Source organism: Meriones unguiculatus, chromosome 4 (genome assembly GCF_030254825.1).
Source record: "Meriones unguiculatus strain TT.TT164.6M chromosome 4, Bangor_MerUng_6.1, whole genome shotgun sequence".
Taxonomy (NCBI): domain Eukaryota; kingdom Metazoa; phylum Chordata; class Mammalia; order Rodentia; family Muridae; genus Meriones; species Meriones unguiculatus.
This window is the reverse complement of record NC_083352.1, coordinates 43370802-43378262: the sequence shown is the minus strand read 5'-3', so window position 1 is coordinate 43378262 and position 7461 is coordinate 43370802. Positions and strand designations below refer to the sequence as shown.

General features: G+C 35.8%; 1 pseudogene; it reads right to left on the bottom strand.

Annotated features, from left to right (window-relative positions):
- Positions 1-2773: 2773 nt before the first annotated feature.
- On the bottom strand, positions 2774-5987 carry LOC110539613 (GTP-binding protein 10-like; annotated as a pseudogene).
- Positions 5988-7461: the final 1474 nt, after the last annotated feature.

Sequence of the window (7461 nt, the reverse complement as noted above, 5' to 3'; positions counted from 1 at the left end):
GGCACAAAAAATAATCTTAAATCTGAGGTTATGAAAATAATAGAGGCCTTAAAAAGAAAAATAACCCCCTCAAAGAATGGCAGGAAAATGAATTCAAATAAATGAAGGAGTTGAATAAATCCTTTAAAGAATTATAGGAAAATATAACCAAACAGGATAAATAAATGAATAAAGCCTTTCAAGACCTAAAAGTAGTATATGATGTAATAAATAAAACACAATATGAGGCAATCCTGGAGATGGAAAACCTAGGAAAGAGAAGAGATGATTGAAGTAATCAAAACATCTGTCCAAGAAAATGTTAAATCTAAAAAGTCTCTGACACAAAACATCCAAGAAATCTAGGACATTATGAAAGACCAAAACTAAGAATAATAGGAACAGAAAAAGAAAGACTCCAAGGTCCAAGGCCCAAAAAATATATTCAACAAAATCATAGAAGAAAACATCTCCAACCTAAAGAAAGAGATGCTATAAACATAAAAGATGCTTACAAAACTCGAAATAGATTGGACCAGAAAAGAAAATCTTCCTACCACATAATAATAGAAACAATCTACAGAACAAAGAAAGAATAGTAAAAGCTGCAAAGAATAAACTTCACATTGCATTATATGTTTAACCCCAAAGTTTCAAAAATGTAACTCTTTCCCCATAATTTTATTTCTTATCAGATTGTTTATTTCTAATGTTATACACTCTGGTTTCCAGATATATTATCTGAAAATGATTGAGCTCAATATTTGTAAACTATTTAAAACAAGTAAATGTATCATGCTGGTTCTATGACCTCCACATATACAAAAATTTGAGCAAACCATGACCATACATAAATATAGCATAGAATCCCTGCTCAGATTTAACCCATGGCAGCTCAGTATCCAAATGGGCTTCCTAGTAAGGGTAAGAGGGACCATCTCTGACATGAATTCAGTGGCTGTCTTTTTTTGTTGTTGTTGTTGTTTGTTTGTTTTTTACCTCCCCCACCCCCAAGGGAGGAACAGTCTTGTTAGGCCACAGAGGAGGACATTGCAGCCAGTTCTGATGAGACCTGATAAGCTAGGGTCAGAAGGAAGGGGAGGAAGACCTCCCCTATCAGTGGACTTAGAGAGGGGGAGGAGGGAGTTATGGGAGGGAGGGTGGGATTGGGAGAGAATCAGAAAGGGAGGTACAGCTGGGACACAAAGTAAATAAACTGTAATTAATATAAAAATATAATCTAATTAAAAAAATAAACATTACTTTTTTTTATCAGTTACATTTTATTAACTCTGTATCCCAGCCGTGTCCTGATCCCTCATTCCCTCCCAGTCCCTCCCCCCTCCCTCCCTCCCTCCCTGATCTCCACCGTGCCCCTTTCCAAGTCCACTGATAGGGGGGACCTCCTCCCCATTCATCTGATCCTGTTTTATCAGGTATCTTCAGGACTGGCTGCAAAGCCCTCCTCTGTGGCCTAACAGGATTGCTCCTCCCTTCTGGGGTGGGGAGACCAAAGAGCCAGTCATTGAGTTCCTGTTAGAAATAGTCCTTGTTCCCCTCACTTTGGGAAACCAATTGGTTACTGAGCTACCACAGGCTACATCTGAGTGGAGGTTCTAGGTTATATCCATACATGGTCCTTGGTTGAATGTCAGTCTCAGAAAAGACCCTGTGCCCAGATATATTTGGTCCTTGTGGAGCTCCTATCCTTTCCCCATCAGACTAACTCCCCTTCTTTCTTATGATTCCCTGTATTCTGCCAAAGGTTTGGTCATGAGTCTTTGCTTTGAAAACACTGCTAGTTAGAGTCTTTCAGATGTGCTCAGTAGACTCCTGTCATACGTTCAATGCACATCCCATCTGTCTTTCTAAATGAGGATTGATCATCTTACCCCATGTCCGCTCAATTGATTATCTTTTCGAATAGTGCTTCCTCCAGACCCAGCTATACCACTGCTAGGTATATACCCAAAGTTTGTTCAAGTACACAAAAAGGACACTTGCTCAACCATGTTTATAGCAGCTCTATTTGTAATAGCCAGAACCTGGAAACAACCCAGATGTCCATCAACGGTGGAATGGGTACAGAAATTGTGGTATTTTTATACAATGGAATACTACTCAGCAATCAAAAAGGAGGAAATCATGAAATTTGCAGGCAAATGGTGGGATCTAGAAAAGATCATTCTGAGTGAAATATCCCAGAAGGAGAAAGACAAACATGGGATATACTCACTTATACAGACCTATAAGATATGATAAACATAATGAAATCTATACACCTAAAAAATAAACATTACTAAACCTTAAATCGCACATTGAACCCTACACATTTATAGTGGGAGACTTCAACAACTCACTCTCACCAAGGTACAGATCATTAAGACAGAAATTAAACAGAGAAATAATGTATATTATGAATCAAATCCTAACAGCTATCTTCAAAACACTGCACCCAAACACAAAGCATATAGCTTCTTGTCAGCACCTCATAAAATCTTCAAAATTTAGCTATCTACTTACATATACTCACAAAGTAAACTCGAACACATACAAGAAGATTGAAATAACCCTTTGCAAGTTATCAGGCCACCATAGATTAAAGTTGGAACTCAACATCAACAAAAAGCCTACAGCTCATGGAAAATGACAACTCCCTCAATGACAGCTGCATCAGGGATGAAATAAAGAAAGAAACTGAAGACTTCCTAGAATTCAATGAACATGAAGGCACAACATCCCCAAGCTTATGGGAAACAGTGAAAGCACTGCTAACAGCACTTAGTTTATAGCACTAAGCAACTTCAAAAAGAAATCGGAGAAACCATACTTGCAACTTAACAGCACACCTGTAGAATAAAAAGAAGCAAAAACACAAAAGAGGACTGGACTACAGGAAATCACCAAACTCAGGGATGAAATCAATAAATTAGTAACAAAGAGAACACACAGAATCAATGAAACCAAAAGCTGTTTTTTTGAGAAAATCAAAAAGACAGACAAAGGCTTAAGAAAAGTAACTAAAAGTCAGAGGAAGAATATCTGAATTAACAAAGTCATAAATGAAAAGGGGGACATAGAAACAGACAATGAGGAAATAAAAAACTCATTAGGTCTTACTTTTAAGGCCTGTATTCCACAGAATTGGAAAATCTAAAAGAAATGCAACATTTTCTTGATAGTTTTTACTTACCAAAATGAATTCAAGATCAGGTAGTCAAACAATTCTAAAATCACTAAGGAAGTAGAAGCAGTCATCCAAAAACAAAAACAAAAACAAAAACACATAGGGACAGGTGGTTTTATTGCAGAATTCTACCAGACATTCAAAGAATAACTAAAAGTTAATACCAATACTCCTCAAACTGTTCTACAATATAGAAACAGAAGGAACATTACCAACCTCATTCTATGAAGCCATCGTCACCCTGATAGACAAACCACACAAAGACTCTACAAAGAAAGAGAATTTCAGATCAATTTCATTCATGAACATTGAAGTAAAAATACTCAATAAAGTACTCACAAACCAAATCCAAGAGCACATCAAATATATCATCCACCATGATAAAACAAGGTTTATCCCAAGAATACAGAAATGGTTCAACATATGAAAATTCATCATATAATCCATTATATAGACAAACTCAAAGAAAAAAAAATGATCATCTCATTAGATGAAGAAAATGCCTTTGACAAAATCAAACATCCTTTCATGATGAAAGTATTGGAGAGTTAAAAGATACAAGGCACATACTTAAACGTACAGCAAGCAGATAGCTAACATCAAAGTCAATGGAGAAACAAACAACTAAACAAAGCAATTCCACTAAAATCAGCAACAAGGCTACCCACTCTCTCCATATCACTTCAACTTGAAGTCCTAGCTAGAGCAATAAGACAACTAAAAGAGATCAAGGAGATACAAATTAGAAATGAATAAGTCAAAATATAGCTATTTGTTGATGATAAGATGGTATTCATAAGTGAGCCCCCAAATTTCAACAGAGAACACCTACAGGTGATAAACAACTTCAGCCAAGTTGCTAGATACAGAATTAATTTTTTAAAACATCAGTAACCCATCTATAAAAATGACAGTCAGAGAGCAATAAGGAACTACATCCTTCACAATAGCCACACATAATATAAAGTATCCTGGGGTAAATCTAAAAGAGGAAGTCAAAGATGTGTATGACAAGAATTTCAATTTTCTAAAGAAAGAAACTGAAGAACATATCAGAAGTTGGAAAGATCTCCCAGTCTCATGGACTGGTAAATGACCATCCTACCTTTCAAAAGCAAATCAACCCCCATCAAAATACCAACACAATTCTTTTTTTTTATAATTTCACTACCAGTCTTAATTGACTCAAATTTATACATATGTCTATATTATATACAGCATGTTTTGAAATAGAGAATCAAGCTGTTTTAAAATATATTTTTTCTCAGATTTTTTTGTAGTCATAACACTTAAAACTTACTTTTTGACAAATTTTCAAAATATGCAGACATTGTTCGAAGTATAAACAGAGCTGCAGAGCTTCACTGAAATTTTGTGTCTTTTGGCTTTTAACTTTTAACTTTCTAGCTCACATTTATACTATAAATGATCGGCATTTTTCAGGACTTCTTCAGGTTCAGTTTGTTGTTTAAAGGTTCCACATGCAAGTGAGATCACATATTTGTCTTGCTGGGTCTTCCTGATTCTTTTAAACATAATGCTTTCAAGGTTCATCCATGTTTTAAGCAACAAGATTTTCTTCTTCCCTTAGGACCAAGTAGCAGTCCCTCAATAGGCTTCACTAGATTTAAATGCTGCCATTTTTGGAAATAGTAACAGCATGCTTTTCTGTGGCTCACTCAAAGGATACGAGCTGAAAATCTGCAAAACTAAGCAACTGTTTCATACCATATGCATCATTTTCTTTGCTGTCCTGTTCATCCAGCACTTTCCTTACAAATTCTTCAATTCCTCAACCCCTTCACCAGTGACTGTTGAGATGGAGATGATATGCTTGAACTCTACAGCATTCTCTGGAAGCATGATTTTGTTGTTGTTGGTGGTGGTGTTTTGTTTTTTGTTTTTTTTTTTCCAAAAAAAAGCAGAAGATCTTCAGGGCTCTGGAGCTGCTTCATCAGTTCATGAAGTTTAACATGGGCATGCGGAAAGTCCATCTTAATAACTGCCGAGCGTGCAGGTTTGTCTGCAGTTCCTCTTTGTGTAACTCCAACTCTTTGTAAGAAATATTGTAGTTTCAATGGCCATTCTGTACGAAGGTACAGAAGAAAGCTGAAATCCAGAAATATCAAAAACAAACAAACAAATATACAGCAGTTGAATATTTGAGGAATTTGTGACCCTTTCCTTTATTCATATGTGCTTCTTCTATCAAACCTGAGAGATCAGCTAAATCCATTTGAAATATTTGTACATTATTTCAAAATTCAGGACTTACTGTTGTAAATGAATAATCTGCAATCACAGGTGTTATATGGGAAACCTGACTTAGAAAGGCAGATTTTCCAACATTTGGGAATCCTATTAGGCCTACATCAGCTATAATTTCTAGGTCAAGGTGAATTATTTGCTTCCGGTCTTTCAAAGGTAAGAAATTCATATGCAATTTACCACCAAGGTAACCATCAGCAACTAGAATTCTGTCTTCTTCTTTATTGAGTTCTCCTATAACTTTACCATTTTCATCAGGTCCAGAAATACCCGTAGATCCAGGAATTTCACAGTCTTTAACTTTGGAGCCCTTCACTGAACTAACTTGACTGTTGCCTCCTCTTCCAGACACAAACCATTTCTGAGTACATTTGTTTTTAAGTTATTTCAAGGTCATATTTTTATGGGTTACAACTCAGACATTACCACCTTTTCCACCTTCTCCCTCTAAACGAGGGTAACCCATTCCACCGCTTCCTCCCTTGGTGAAGATTCATAGGTTATCAATGAAATTTCCATACTTTATCAACAACACCTAGCCACAGCACACCATAATCTCGAAGTGGCTAGACTCAACCAACAGAATTCTTTACACACCTTGAAGGAACAATTCTCGACTTCATATGGAAAAACAAAAGACCCAGAATAGCTAAACCAATCTTGTACAATAAAGAACTTCTGGAAGTATCTTCATCCCTGAATTCAAGCTGTACTACAAAGCAATAGTAATAAAAACTGCATGTTACTGGCATAGAAGTAGACTGGTTGATCAAGGAAATCAAACTGAAGACCCAGAAATAATCCCACACATCTATGGACACTTGATTTTTGACAAAAGAGCTAAAATCATAAAGTTAAAAAAAAGACAGCATCTTCAACAAGTGATATTGTTCTAATTGGATGTCCACATGTAGAAAAATACAAATTGATCCATATTTACCACCCTTCACAAGCATAAAGTCCAAGTGGATCAATGGCCTCAACATAACAACAAATATACTAAATTAATTAGAAGAGAAAGTGGAGAAGATCCTTGAACTCACTGGCACAGAAGGCAACTTACTGAACAGAACACCAACAACCCAGGCTCTAAGATAAATTAAAAAAAAAAGAAAGAAAAGAAAAGATTAATAAATTGGAATCTTAAAAGTGCAAAGCTTCTATAAGGCCAAGGACACTGTCAATAGAATGAAACGATAGTCTACAGATTGGGAAAAGATCTTCATTGATCCTATATCCAACAAAGGGATAATGCCCAAAATATTTAAAGAACTCAGGAAATTAAGTACCAACAAACAAAATTGCCAAATTAAAAAAAAAATGGGCAGAGAACTGAGCAGAGAACTCTCATCAATTGAACGTTGAATATCTGAGAAATATTTAGAGAAGTACATAATATCTTAGGACATCAGAGCAATGTAAGTCAAAATCACTCTAGATTTCATCTCATAACAGATTTTGAACAGGCTAAGTTCAAAAGCTCAGGTGACAACACATGTTGGCAAGGGTGTGGAGAAAGGGGATCACTCCTTCACTGCTGGTGGGAGATTGTATAACTAATTTGTATAACTTTTTATAAACTTGTTTAACTACTTTGGAAACCAATCTGGTACTTTCTCAGGAAATTGGAAATAACTTTACATCAAGACTCAGCTTTACTATTCCTGGTCATAAACCCAAAATGTTCCACCATACAACAAGGACATTTGATCAACTATGTTCATAGCAGCTTTACTCGTAATAGTCAGAAATTGGAAAACACCTATATGTCCCTCAACTAAACAGTGAATAAAGAAACTGTGGTACATTTACACAATGGAATACTACTCAGCTATTAAAAGCAAAGCAATTGTGAAATTTGTTGGCAAATGTATAGAACTAGAAAAGATCATCCTGAGTAGGTTAACCCAGACCCATGAAGACATGCATGGTATGTATTTACTTATAAGTGAGTTTTAGTTATATAGTACCAGGTAAATATATTACAATGTATATATCCAAAGAAGAAAAGTAACAAGGAGGATTCG